Raw genomic sequence first — 12,685 nt, 5'->3', positions numbered from 1 at the left:
TGTTGGATAAATTCTCCAAATTTGCACTTATGCACTGATTTGAGGTGCTCTGGTACCCTGAGGTTCACCACAGAACAGACCCTGCTATCTTTTACGCTCCATCAGTTTTTGTGGTGTTGGACCAGTCCCTCTTCTTGCACTGTTGTAGCACTTTATGCACAGATATAATAAAAAGGAACAGGAGCAAAGTATTCCTAGACAAGTAAAATTAGAGCAGTCCTTTTATCCTACATGACCATGATTTTTAGACTTGGAATAAACAAGTAACTTGAGAGGTTCCTGAAGGACATCAAAGAGAATTTTTTTTAAAAAAAATCCTACATACAATAGAATCCAGGATGTATACAAAAAGCACTGAGCTCTCTGGACTCAAAAAAGGTACACCCTCAAAACACTGAACTTTAATATTTCACTTAAAGAAAGACAACACTGGAAATTTATGGTGATTTAAGAAACTCATACCCTGTCCAATCTGGTTTTCCTCTCTCAAGTATTCAAGAAGACATTGTAATTCTCATAATGTGCTTTGAAGGTAACGGCAAAAGTGATGCTTTCTAACTGGTAGCCACTGAGAGGCAACAGGATTTTCATGGTCAAGTACACTGTTTGTGGATTTAGCCCTCCACCCCACCCCCACAAAAGGATGCAAGTCAGTACAGTATATGCTTTGTATAATATGCAAATATCTGTCCTCTTTTACAGGTGAAGGGCTCCCCAAAAAAACAAATCAGAGCCCACATAAAAATAATGTGCCTGACAGGCAGAATATCAACAGGAAACTTTTATGATAATTGTATTTTCGTAAATATTGCACAGTCACAGCTACAGAAAATTCTAGATTTCTCAAGTTATGGCAACAAACTGGGAAAGAAAGAAGGAGGGGTAGGGGGAGGAGGAGGAAAATAAGAAGAAGAGTTTCAAAATAAACCAGGCAGTCCTCTACTATGTGATTCTTGAGGAAAACATATGCCCAGGAAAAACCCAAAATGGCCTCAGAATGAACTAGGAATTCCCTTCTCCAGGTTTTGGGTCTTCCTTTAAGTTTGTTTAACTTTCTATACAGAATTGAATCACTCTGACTCCACTTATTGGCTAAAAACACTGAAAGATGGACACAAGCTTTCACAAAGAAATTGCTTTAAATAATGCCAGCACATTTTGCTTCATCACGTTTAGAGCTCTAGTGGTAAAGACACATTTTAAAAGAAAAGAGAGTTCAAAGTCTGGTACCCCATCTGGCACTAGTCCCTATATATTAGTACCTCCTCTAACCACTCTTGACCACCCCGTTTCTCAAAGGGTGTGGCCTACAACCAGGCGGGTGGCCATGAGACCCTCTGAGACTGTCTGAGGCATGCGCACACAAAGTATTGTCTGCCTGCTGCTGCTGCTGACTGAGTTATGAACTTTCTCTGAAGCTTTGCACCCAGGTTTGTCAGTGTCTCAGAGTGCCATTTGAATAAGCAGCAATACTGCAACAGGGCAAATGATGGAGAAGTCCGGCTCAAATATAAATGTGCATTTGAGTTCAAAAGAGTTTTAGTGAGTATCAGTGTCATCTTAAAAGCAACAAAAGCTAGCATTGGAATCTACAGCTGCAATAACACTAACACCAGTTAAAACAAGAGTTAGCTTCACTCTGTGTGAACTAAAAGATTATTTGCAACTTTGATGTCTCTGTGTGTCAGATAAGGCAAGCATATTTTATTTAAGGAAAACATTACCTCATGCATATTCGGAATGAGGCTTATCATCCAATGAAGCCCAACAGCCTAGACATGGGTTCAGATTCTACATTAGCCACACACATACTCTCACACACAGAAAAATCCACAGTGTGTGCAGTCATACACTCAAGCAGAGGATGAAACTGGCATGCATCAAACAGACAGACAGACAGACAGCACAGTGATTTTGCTCTCTGGGGTAGGGCAGTACTAGTATAGACTGCGAACTGCCCCCAGCAGCCAATAATTTGGTGGGGTTTGCAGACTACCAGAAACAGCCTCCTGGCTGTTCTGGCAATGTGATAGGACACATCAGAAATCTACCTACAGGTCTCTCCAAGAGCATCTCTGTAGTAATCATCAATATGTAGACATGTGAGATTTCAGACCACTGATGATATTTTAGTGAATGGAAAACACACATATTTATATTTATTTACTGCTTCTTGTTTGGTATTTTTGTCAAAGAAGAAAATGTATTTAAATAGGTGGCACTCAATTTTTTTGTTTTGTTATTTCTATTCTAAAACGTTGTGCTCTGTTGGAGTTCCCAGTGCATACACACACAAAATAATATTCTTCAATGCCATCTACTGGCAAGACTTGGGATTCTTAAATTCATACATTGTATTTGAGGCCATTACTTTTTCCCCCAAGAAAAATGCCATGCTAGTTCTAATGTACTTGCAGAATTTTGTACGTTTCCTAAGCGCTTCTACAATCTATTTAGTAGCACATCCATTCTTACTGCATTTGCATTAAATGCCTAGCATAACATAATCAGTGTCTGAGGGTTTTCTGCATATACTGTTAAGTCACGAAAGATTTTCAAAATGGAGTTTCCAGCTTGAGCACTGGGTGCAAAGTGGACTCTACAGCCTACACTAATCCTCTGTTGTTGCTGGGTAAAGAGAAGGCACACAACATGGTTTGGAAGCACTGGAGTGGACAGAGCAGATATGCCAAGTTTCAGTTCTTTTCAGAGAACTACAGTCTAGACAGCCTGTGTGCTAATCCTGTATTTCCCACATTTCCCCAATCCCAAAATAAAACCGTATCAATGGTTTGCTCTTGACACTACAAATCTTCAGCTTATGGGAAAGAGCATTTTGTGCAAGTAGACAACTTATTTCAGCTCTAATACATTCTACCTTAAATGACAGAGCCATCCAGAAAAATACTGAGGGAACTAAAAACATCCAAAGCCGTCATGATAAAACACTCTAAATAAGGAACGAAAACACATTCTGTTTCCTAGCAGATCTTTTATTAGTACACAAATACTGCTCCCATCAGTGTATTATCAGCAGAGGGATGCTATCCAAGTTGTCCAAAAATACTGTTTTAAATTAGCTGTGTTCAAAATCTTTTAGAGAAAAAAGCCTTCCAGAATACTTTAAGTAGAAAGGGAACACATTTGCCTCAATAAAGCTAGATTATAGCATTTATTGAAATAATTTTAAAAATATATTTCCACTACATTCTTCAGGCAATTGATAGCATAGAAACAGTTTTCAGTGCCAAAATCTTTCCCCACGTTAAGCATTCTGACTTTTCTAGAGGGTCGCACTCACATGAGGAATATAATTTATGACCCTAGTCCCCCACAAGATGCCTGGAAATAGATTCTGTGATAATAGCAGTTAAATAAGTGTGCCAGTCCTTGTACAAACCACAACAAGGAAGCTGTGGAAGGTTCAGGACTAGGATGAAGAATGCCCTGTATTACATGAATGTGTGTCTTGGGACATCCTTTGGCACAATACAAAGAAGAAAGAGACTGTGTGATCTAGCTTGTGGCTTCTTATTTTTCTCTTGATTGATGTGGAGATTTTCTTCTAACTCAAATAACAATTCTCTCTCAAAAGGTTGCAAGTTTCTGGCCACATGACCCGGAAGCTGTACGCCGGCTCCCTCGGCCAATAAAGCGAGATGAGTGCTGCAATCCCAGAGTCGGTCACAACTGGACCTAATGGTCAGGGGTCCCTTTACTCTTTACCTTTACATTGTCAAGTAGCACAGTTCCCTTCTTACTTCCTTACCTCAGGTCCCTTTTTAACATCTGCCTGGATAGCAGAGTGCTGGTGACCTGTTCTCTCACAATCCAAAACTGCTGCTACTTATTTTTCAACTACATATTTCTTCTTTATTAAAATTGATGCTGTGACTTCAAGCAGCAGTTTTCCATACAGATCACAAGTGACACAAGCCACACGGTGGGTGGGAAAAGCAAGTGCCGTTCATGGCATTTGGGATGCCATCTGCTGGCTGGGAGCTGAATGGCCCCAGGCATCACCCACAAAGCCCAGCCTCCACTGTTCCACAAGTCACAATAAGCTTGGCACATAAAATGTGTATTAATTTTAAAAGAAGCAGGCACAGAATAAGGCATATGAACCACTGCCAGGATGTTAAGAAAGAATGACACTTACATTTTTGCAATTTATTTATCAACCATTTATTTTAATTTAATAGTAATAGGGAGCAGGTATAGTGATGTATGGAAGTGAGAGCTGGTCGCCGAAGAATTGATGCTTTTGAATTATGGTGCTGGAGGAGACTCTTGAGAGTCCCATGGACTGCAAAAAGATCAAACCTCTCCATTCTGAAGGAAATCAGCCCTGAGTACTCACTGGAAGGACAGATCCTGAAGCTGGTACCCTGGAAAAGACCCTGATGTTGGGAAAGATGGAGGGCACAAGGAGAAGGGGATGACAGAGGGCGAGATGGTTGGACAGTGTTCTCGAAGCTACCAGCATGAGTCTGACCAAATTGCAGGAGGCAGTGGAAGACAGGAGGGCCTGGTGTGCTCTGGTCCATGGGGTCACGAAGAGTCAGACATGACTAAATGACTAAACAACAACAACAGGGAGAAGGTAAGAGTTGATACATGCTAAATTGAAAAAGAAAACAAGTAAATTACTAAGACAATTGCACTTATGTTTGATTATAAATTATTTATTATGCTGAACATGATTCTTTGAGTATCACTGTCAGGGACAGGCTAGATGACGAGGATTGGTGGGAGGCACAGCTGGGGAACCCGCAAGGGAAACCCCAGAGGAGGAAGGCTCAGAGCCCAGGGATTCGTGGTGGAACACCAAGAAGATGTCAGGGGGAGAAGAGAGGAAGGAGTTGTTGGCTGCTGAAGGGGCAAGAGGATTTAGTGAACAGGAAGAGCCTGTGACAGGGAGCAGTTTCAACTCAGAGGCTGAAGCAGAGGAGGAGGGGCAAGGGGCTGCGGAGGAATACAGGTAGCCTGCCTCTCCTACTGTGACAAGCTCCCCTCCACCCTTGTCTCCAAGGACATACAGAGTGGTGCATAGAGAAGAACAGAGATTAGAGGTGCCCAGACGCAGTTTGAGGCTGCTTGGGAAACATCCAGCAGAGGAGGAGCCTTAGAGAGAGTTGAAGGCGGGGAACTGTCAGTGCTGGCAACTGCTCTATAGAGGATAGAGATACTGGGAAGTCTTGCTGAGTTGTATGCCGTTTCTCTGAAAGAGTTAACTTCACTGGCAAACTCTGCTTCTTGCTTGCTGACCTGTGTGTGAACTGTATTGCGAGAGAATAGTTGTTGTTGTTGTTGTTGTTGTTGTTTCTTCTTTTTCTTCTTCTTCTGCTCCTCCTCCTCCTCCCATGTTGAAACATTAAGATTTTGAAAATAAATGCACCAAAACAAAATTGGAAAGTTTAACTTCACTAAGCTCTAAGTTCAAGTCAGGTTTTTCCCCCCTCAGAAAGATAACTGTGCTATCCAATATGATTTTGCTGTACCTGTCTAATAGAGCTGATTATGGTTATAAATCATTTTACGTGTCTATTCAAATGCAGAACTAATGATTGCCATATAATGGCCTCCCCACTAGCACATGCCAATGGGGAAAAAACAACAATTAAACTATGGTTTAATCTGGGCTGATCTATGGTCAGACAACACAAGCTATTCGGAATAGCCTATTCCTAAATTATGTTTAATTCTTCTGAATCTTCAGTATAGGCATCCCCACCCCCTGCAACCATTAATATTTGCTTTCGAATGCTCTACATATTGTACTGTGACCTGGCTTGCCTTATCAAAGTATTTCAAATATGCACTCGTCAAACATTAAAACAAGGAAGTGCTGTAAACTTTATTCGGCAGGAAACTCGTTCCTTCACTATCAAGTTGAAGCAAATACTGTTCCAAATGCTGCAGGGGAAAATAATTCCAAACACGTTTACAGACTACCTTATTATGTCCAGTTACTCACCTTTAGGTAGGACACCCCTTTGTGCTCAGTGTGGAAGAACGAGCAAGGGGACAAGATGAGAGTTGCTGCAGGCAGCTGTTCAGCTTTGAAGTCTTCAGGCCCACCACACCAAAGGCTGAGAATGACCCACTCTGATTGATTTGATTAATCCTCCAAAGCCCATTCCTGAAGAATAAATAAAGGGCGGCCAGATCAATGGGCCAACTTGCATTTTGCCTTCTCTTCCACCCATCCTTCTTGCAATGATGTCTTACTCAGAGTCTATTAGCTCTTTTGTTCTGGACATGGACTGGGCACCAGCTGACAGGGCCAGGAAGAAATCTGATCAAGCTTTCTGACTGAGAGACAGAAGCTGAGGATTCTGCTTCTTTCACAGCAAACAATTCCACTCCTGAAACCCTGTGGTTGGTCGTGGAGTTTGTTCTCGTATTGGGAAACACCATAGCTCACTGGCAAAAACATGTATTGCACACAGGAAGACCCAGGTTTTCCACCTGAAGCTAACCTAGGTATCAGGTCTGGATATTCTGTGTCTGACAACTTGGGAGATTTGTCACTTGCTGACAGTACATAACACAGGTGTGTAAATAAACCAGATGGACCAATGGTCTGCTCCAGTATTAAGCACCATCAGTTAAGTTCCCAATACATTCAAATTACCACCATCACAATTGGTGTTTTGGGAATCAGAGAGGAAGCATACTGAAATATACAGTATTTCATCAAGCTACAGTGCTTTTGATACTGACACTACTGTTCTTTATTTGTTAAGAAATTTACAGTGCAATCCCAACTATGCATTCTTTGAAGTAAGTTCTACTGACTTCAGTGGGGTTTACTTCCAGGTAAGTGCGGTTGAGACTGCAGCCTAAGCTACTTAAAAACTTCAAGCAGAATAACTGAAATTACAGTGGTACCTTGGGTTAAGTACTTAATTCGTTCCGGAGGTCCGTACTTAACCTGAAACTGTTCTTAACCTGAAGCACCACTTTAGCTAATGGGGTCTCCTGCTGCCGCCGCACCGCCGGAGCACGATTTCTGTTCTCATCCTGAAGCAAAGTTCTCAACCTGAAGCACACAAATATACTTTCTTAACCTCATTTTCATAAACCTCCTTTCTTGGACTTCCCCATACCTCACCCTTTTTGCATCCTTATTTTACAGTTTTTCAGCAACCCTTTTTACCAATTAAATTTAAATTTATTATCTTTCTCAATTTCCCCTTAAATCATCAAACAGTTTCAGCTGTAATTCTGCATCTTCCTTCCCCTTGACATTTTAACACTCCTCAAATTCGTAACAGTTCTTAAGATATACTTTAAACTTCTTCCACTCTTCCTCCACCGTCTCTTTCTCTTGGTCACGGATTCTGCCAGTCATTTCTGCCAGTCCCATAAAGTCAATCACTTTTGTCTGCCATTCTTCCAGTGTGGGTAATTCTTGTGTCTTCCAATACTTTGCTAGAAGAATCCTTGCTGCTGTAGTAGCGTACATAAAAAAAGTTTTATCCTTCCTTGACACCAATTGGCCGACCATGCCCAAGAGAAATGCCTCCGGTTTCTTATGAAAAGTACATTTAAGTACCTTCTTAAATTCATTATAAATCATTTCCCAAAAGGCTTTAATCTTTGGGCAGGTCCACCAAAGGTGAAAGAAGGTACCTTCAGTCTCATTACATTTCCAACATTTATTATTGGGCAGATGATAAATCTTCGCAAGCTTGACTGGGGTCATGTACCACCTGTAAATCATTTTCATAATATTTTCTCTTAGGGCATTACATGCCGTAAATTTAATACCGGTGGTCCATAACTGTTCCCAGTCAGCAAACATAATGTCATGACCTATGTCCTGTGCCCATTTAATCATAGCTGACTTAACTGTCTCATCTATTGTATTCCACCTCAGCAGCAAATTATACAGTCTTGAAAAATTCTTAGTATTGGGTTCTAACAATTCTGTTTCTAATTTCGATTTCTCCACCTGGAAGTCAATTTTCCTGTCTTGTTTAAAGGTCTCCATTATTTGATAATAATGGAGCCAGTCTCGTACCTTGGACTTTGTTTTCTCAAAACTCTGTAATTTAAATTTGCCACTTTCTTGTTCTAAAATTTCAAAATATTTTGGCCATTTGGATTCCATATTTAGTTTCTTCACCTCCTTAGCCTCCATTGGTGATAACCACCTGGGAGTTTTATTTTCCAGCAAGTCCTTATATCGAATCCACACATTGTATAATGCTTTCCTAACAATATGGTTTTTGAAAGCCTTGTGAACTTTGACCTTGTCATACCATATATATGCATGCCAACCAAACCTATTGTCGAATACTTCCAAGTCCAGAATGTCTGCATTCTCAAGAAGTAGCCAATCTTTCAACCAGCAGAAAGCTGCCGATTCATAGTACAGTCTTAAGTCCGGCAGGGCAAACCCCCCTCTTTCTTTTGCATCAGTAAGTATCTTAAATTTTATTCTGGGCTTTTTGCCCTGCCAGACAAATTTAGATATATCTTTCTGCCACTTCTTGAAACAATCTAGTTTATCCACAATTTGTAATGTCTGAAACAAAAATAACATTCTAGGCAATACATTCATTTTAATCACTGCGATTCGGCCTAACAAAGAAAGCTTCAAGTTCGACCATATTTCTAGATCTTTCTTTACCTCTGTCCAACATTTGTCATAATTATCTTTAAATAAGTTCACATTCTTGGATGTCATGTTAATCCCCAAATATTTTACTTTCTTTGCCACCATTAACCCAGTTTCATTTTGAAAACTCTCTCTTTCAACATTTGTTAGATTTTTTCCCAAAACTTTAGTTTTTTGTTTGTTCAGCTTAAATCCTGCCACCTGACCAAAGACTTGAATTAACTCTAAGACTCTTTTCGTGCTAGTGTCTGGCTCTTGTAAAGTCAATACTAAATCATCTGCAAATGCCTTCAATTTATAATGTTTGGCTCCGACCTGAACTCCTTTTACCAGCTGGTCCCCCCTGATCATATTCAACAAAACCTCCAGGACTGATATAAAAAGTAATGGGGATATTGGGCACCCCTGCCGTGTCCCTTTTTCTATAGAAAGTTCATCAGTAACCACATTATTTACAATTAACTTTGCCTTTTGTTCAGAATATATTGCACCTATACCATTTTCAAACCTTTGGCCTACCCCCATCCCGTGGAGATTCTTCTTCATAAAGTTCCAAGAAATATTATCAAAGGCTTTCTCCGCATCCACAAAAATTAAAACTGCCTTTGTGTTAATATTTACAGTCAGCAGTTCCATAATGTCAATTATGTTCCTTACATTGTCTGATAAATGTCTTCCTGGGAGAAAGCCTGCCTGATCCTTGTGAATCTCCTCCACCAACACCTTCTTCAGTCTTTTTGCTAAAATGTCGGCAAATATTTTGTAATCCACATTAAGTAATGATATAGGGCAGTAGTTCTTGATCTGATTTTTTTCAGTTTCAGTCTTTGGTATAAGTGTAATAAAAGCTTTCCACGATTCAGGTGCCTTTTTCCCCTCTAATATTTCATTACAAACCTCATTAAGCGGCTGTATTAACCATTCCTTCAATGCTTTATAGTATCTGGAGGTTAGTCCGTCTGGTCCTGGAGATTTCCCTAGTTGCATACTTTGAATGGCACCCTCTATTTCTTGATCTGTTATTTTCTCATTTAGAACCAACATACTTTGTTGCGAAATTTTTTGTAATCCATGTTTCTTAAGAAAGTCTTCTATATCTCCTTCGTTTTCCGGCCCTTGAGCATATAATCTCCTGAAATAGCTCTGAAAACAGTTGCTGATCTCATTTGGTTTAAAAATGTTCTTTCCATCCACCTCCAAGCTTGTGACTGTATTCAATTTCTGTCTCTTCTTCAATTGCCATGCTAAAAGTTTCCCACATTTGTCCGCTGATTCAAATGTCCTCTGTCTCATTTGCTTAATTTTCCATTCTATCTCCTGGTTCATCAGTTCCATATACTGCATCTGGTAAAACTTGATTTCTCTCAAAATCTCATGAGACTTTGGTTTAGACCTCAACTTCTTTTCTCCTTCTTTTATTTTTTCCAAAATCTTATCTTTCTTCTCATTTTGTTTCTTCCTCTTTAAAGAATTCTGTTGTATTAAGAAACCTCGCATCACGGCCTTGCTTGCATCCCAAATCACTCTTTTCTCAACATCTGTCCTCAGATTTATCTCAAAGTAGTCCTTCAAAGTTTTTTGGGCCTTTTTGTAAATCTCGACATCTCTAAACAGGGTGTCATTCATTCTCCATCTGAAGGAACCAGCTGTTGTTAATTTCATTTCCATCTTTACTGCGTTATGGTCGGAGCATGTCTTTGGGCAGATTTCCACTTTTTTTATCTTTGGAGCCATTCCACTAGTAGTCCAAATTTGATCTATTCTTGTCCATGTCATCTGAGCCTCAGAAAAGAATGTTCCCTCTCTCTCAAGAGGGTTTCTTATTCTCCAAATGTCGATCAGGTCCATATTTTCGGTCATTTCAAAGAAAGTCTTAGGTAGTCTCCCATCTTTAGAAACCACCTGTCTTTGTGCTTTGTCCATATTTGTAGAAACCACGCCATTCATATCTCCTAATAAGATCACCTTATAATCCAGATAATCCATCAATGTCTCATGCGATTTCTTATAAAATTCTGCCTTCCCTTCATTTGGTGCATAAATGCCAACTATCAAAAATTTTTCTCCTTGGATTTGTATCTCAATTGCCAAAATTCTTCCATGCTCATCTTTAAAAATCAATTTTGGGGCCAATTTCTCCTTTGCATAGATCACCACTCCTCTTTTCTTAACTTTATCTGATGAAATAAATTCCTGTCCTAATCTTTTATTTATAAGCAATCTTCTATGTGCCCTTGTCACATGGGTTTCTTGTAAACAAATTAGGTCCAATTGTTCTCTTTTCAAAATGTGGAAAACCTCACGTCTTTTTCTGGGAAGGTTCAGTCCATTACAATTCCAGGTTAAAAATTGCAGAGACATAATTAATTAATTACCTCCAGTTGCTCCCTGCAGCTGTTCTTCTTCCGTTGGTGACTTAAGTCCAAATGTCAGGTTTCCAAGATCTGTTTCAGAAGTCGATTCCAACACTCCTTTCACCAGGTCCTCCTCGTTTCTATCAAGGAATTGTTCTTTATCTTGCACTGTTTTTATTTTAACTTTCTTTCCTTTGAAGTTAAAAGACAGGCCTTGTGGAAATTCCCACCTAAAAGGTATGTTATTCTTCTTCAGCAGGTCAACCAGATTCTTATAGAAGGTTCTTACCTCCAGAATGTATTTTGGGATGTCCTTGTAGATTTGCACCGAAGCGTTTCCGATCTGAAGAGTTCTCTGGTAATGCAAGTTTAGTATTTTATCTCTTTCCTCTTTGGATCTCAAAGTTATCAGACAATCCCTTGGAATCTTCCTGCCTTGCCTTCTACCCAATCTGAAGGCAGTTGTTATCTTAAATTCATCTTCCTCTGACTTTACCTGCCAAAATTCTGAAAATTCTTTGGTGAGAAAGTCCACAAGGTTGTCCCCCTCACTTTCAGGAACCAATCTAAGTCTCAGATTCTTCTCCTTCCTCTGCATCTCCCACAAAGACAAGGCCGCCTCATGTTGGTCAAGCTTCCTACAAACTGGTATTAAACTTTCCTGTGTGGTTTCTGCAGTAAATTTGGCTTCTTCCGCAATTTTTCGGATTGTGGCGTTTTCTTGAACCAATTTATTTATGGTTTCTGTATTAGACGTAATGCTCTTAGTATTTAAGTCTAATTTTGTTGTAAGTTCTGTCAGTTGTTTGGTATTTTCCGTGCTCTGTCTTGTTAAGTTTTCTAAAGATTCATTTATTTTAAGTAGTGCTTGTGTCACTGAATCCATGAATACGTTTATTCCTTTCTCCTGTCCAGCTGTGCCTGTTGGCAATAAGGCTGATATTGAGCCCCTTTTCTTTTGTGCAGCTTTAGCTTTAGATCTTGTTGCTATCTCTTCTGCGGAGCCACTCATATCCCAAGGTCGTTCCCACAGGAACAGCTCTTAAGTGGAAAAATCCAGTGACTTACTTTTTCGCAGTCTATATTACAACTGATACCTTTCAACTCTCTAGAGGGAGCAATTCAATGTATCCAATAGGCAGTAGAAACAAAGGAACCAAAAGCCCTCAGAGGGAAAAAGATTTTAACAACAATCTTTCAATCTTCTAATTGCAACAATGTCATTTCTTTAAAGTCCCAAAAGTTGCATCCAATAAAGTCCAATAAAGTCTGCGCTTTGCAGCAGGTCTTATCTGACAGTCCCCTGTCAAAGTGCTTCACCCCGGCAGTCTGTTCCCAGAGTCAGAGACAGCAGAGATTTCTTAATTAAATTTTCTCTCATGCAGGTAAACCAAACTCCCTTTTCTTCCCCCCCTGCTCCTGCTTGCTGGGGGGGGGGAATTAAAGTTCAATGTCAAAGTTAAGCAGTTCAAAAAGTTCAAAGTTACTTTTCCTTCAATTGCAGCTTTCCAATTCCGTTGCTTTAAAAATCATGCAGTCCGGGGGAGGCAGACTTCCTTTATTTACCGTCCCCCAATTTCGGCCAAATTTCAAATACTTTTGTAATCCCAGTAAGGTTTCCAATCCTACTTACGGGTATTTCGATTTCAGACCAAATTTCAGGAAGGAATCGGCGCTCTCCGCTAATGGCGACGCGGCTTCA

General features: G+C 40.0%; 1 protein-coding gene across 4 annotated transcripts in view; it reads right to left on the bottom strand.

The window, feature by feature from the left end:
- ARHGAP6 (Rho GTPase activating protein 6) overlaps window positions 1-12,685 on the bottom strand; it is a 209,000-nt gene that overhangs the window by 149,505 nt on the left and 46,810 nt on the right. The gene's annotated exons all lie outside the window — the stretch shown is intronic.

The sequence above is a fragment of the Podarcis cretensis genome (assembly GCF_951804945.1).
Source record: "Podarcis cretensis genome assembly, chromosome: 4".
Classification (NCBI taxonomy): Eukaryota; Metazoa; Chordata; class Lepidosauria; order Squamata; family Lacertidae; genus Podarcis; species Podarcis cretensis.
This window is presented reverse-complemented; position numbering and strand designations above follow the sequence as displayed.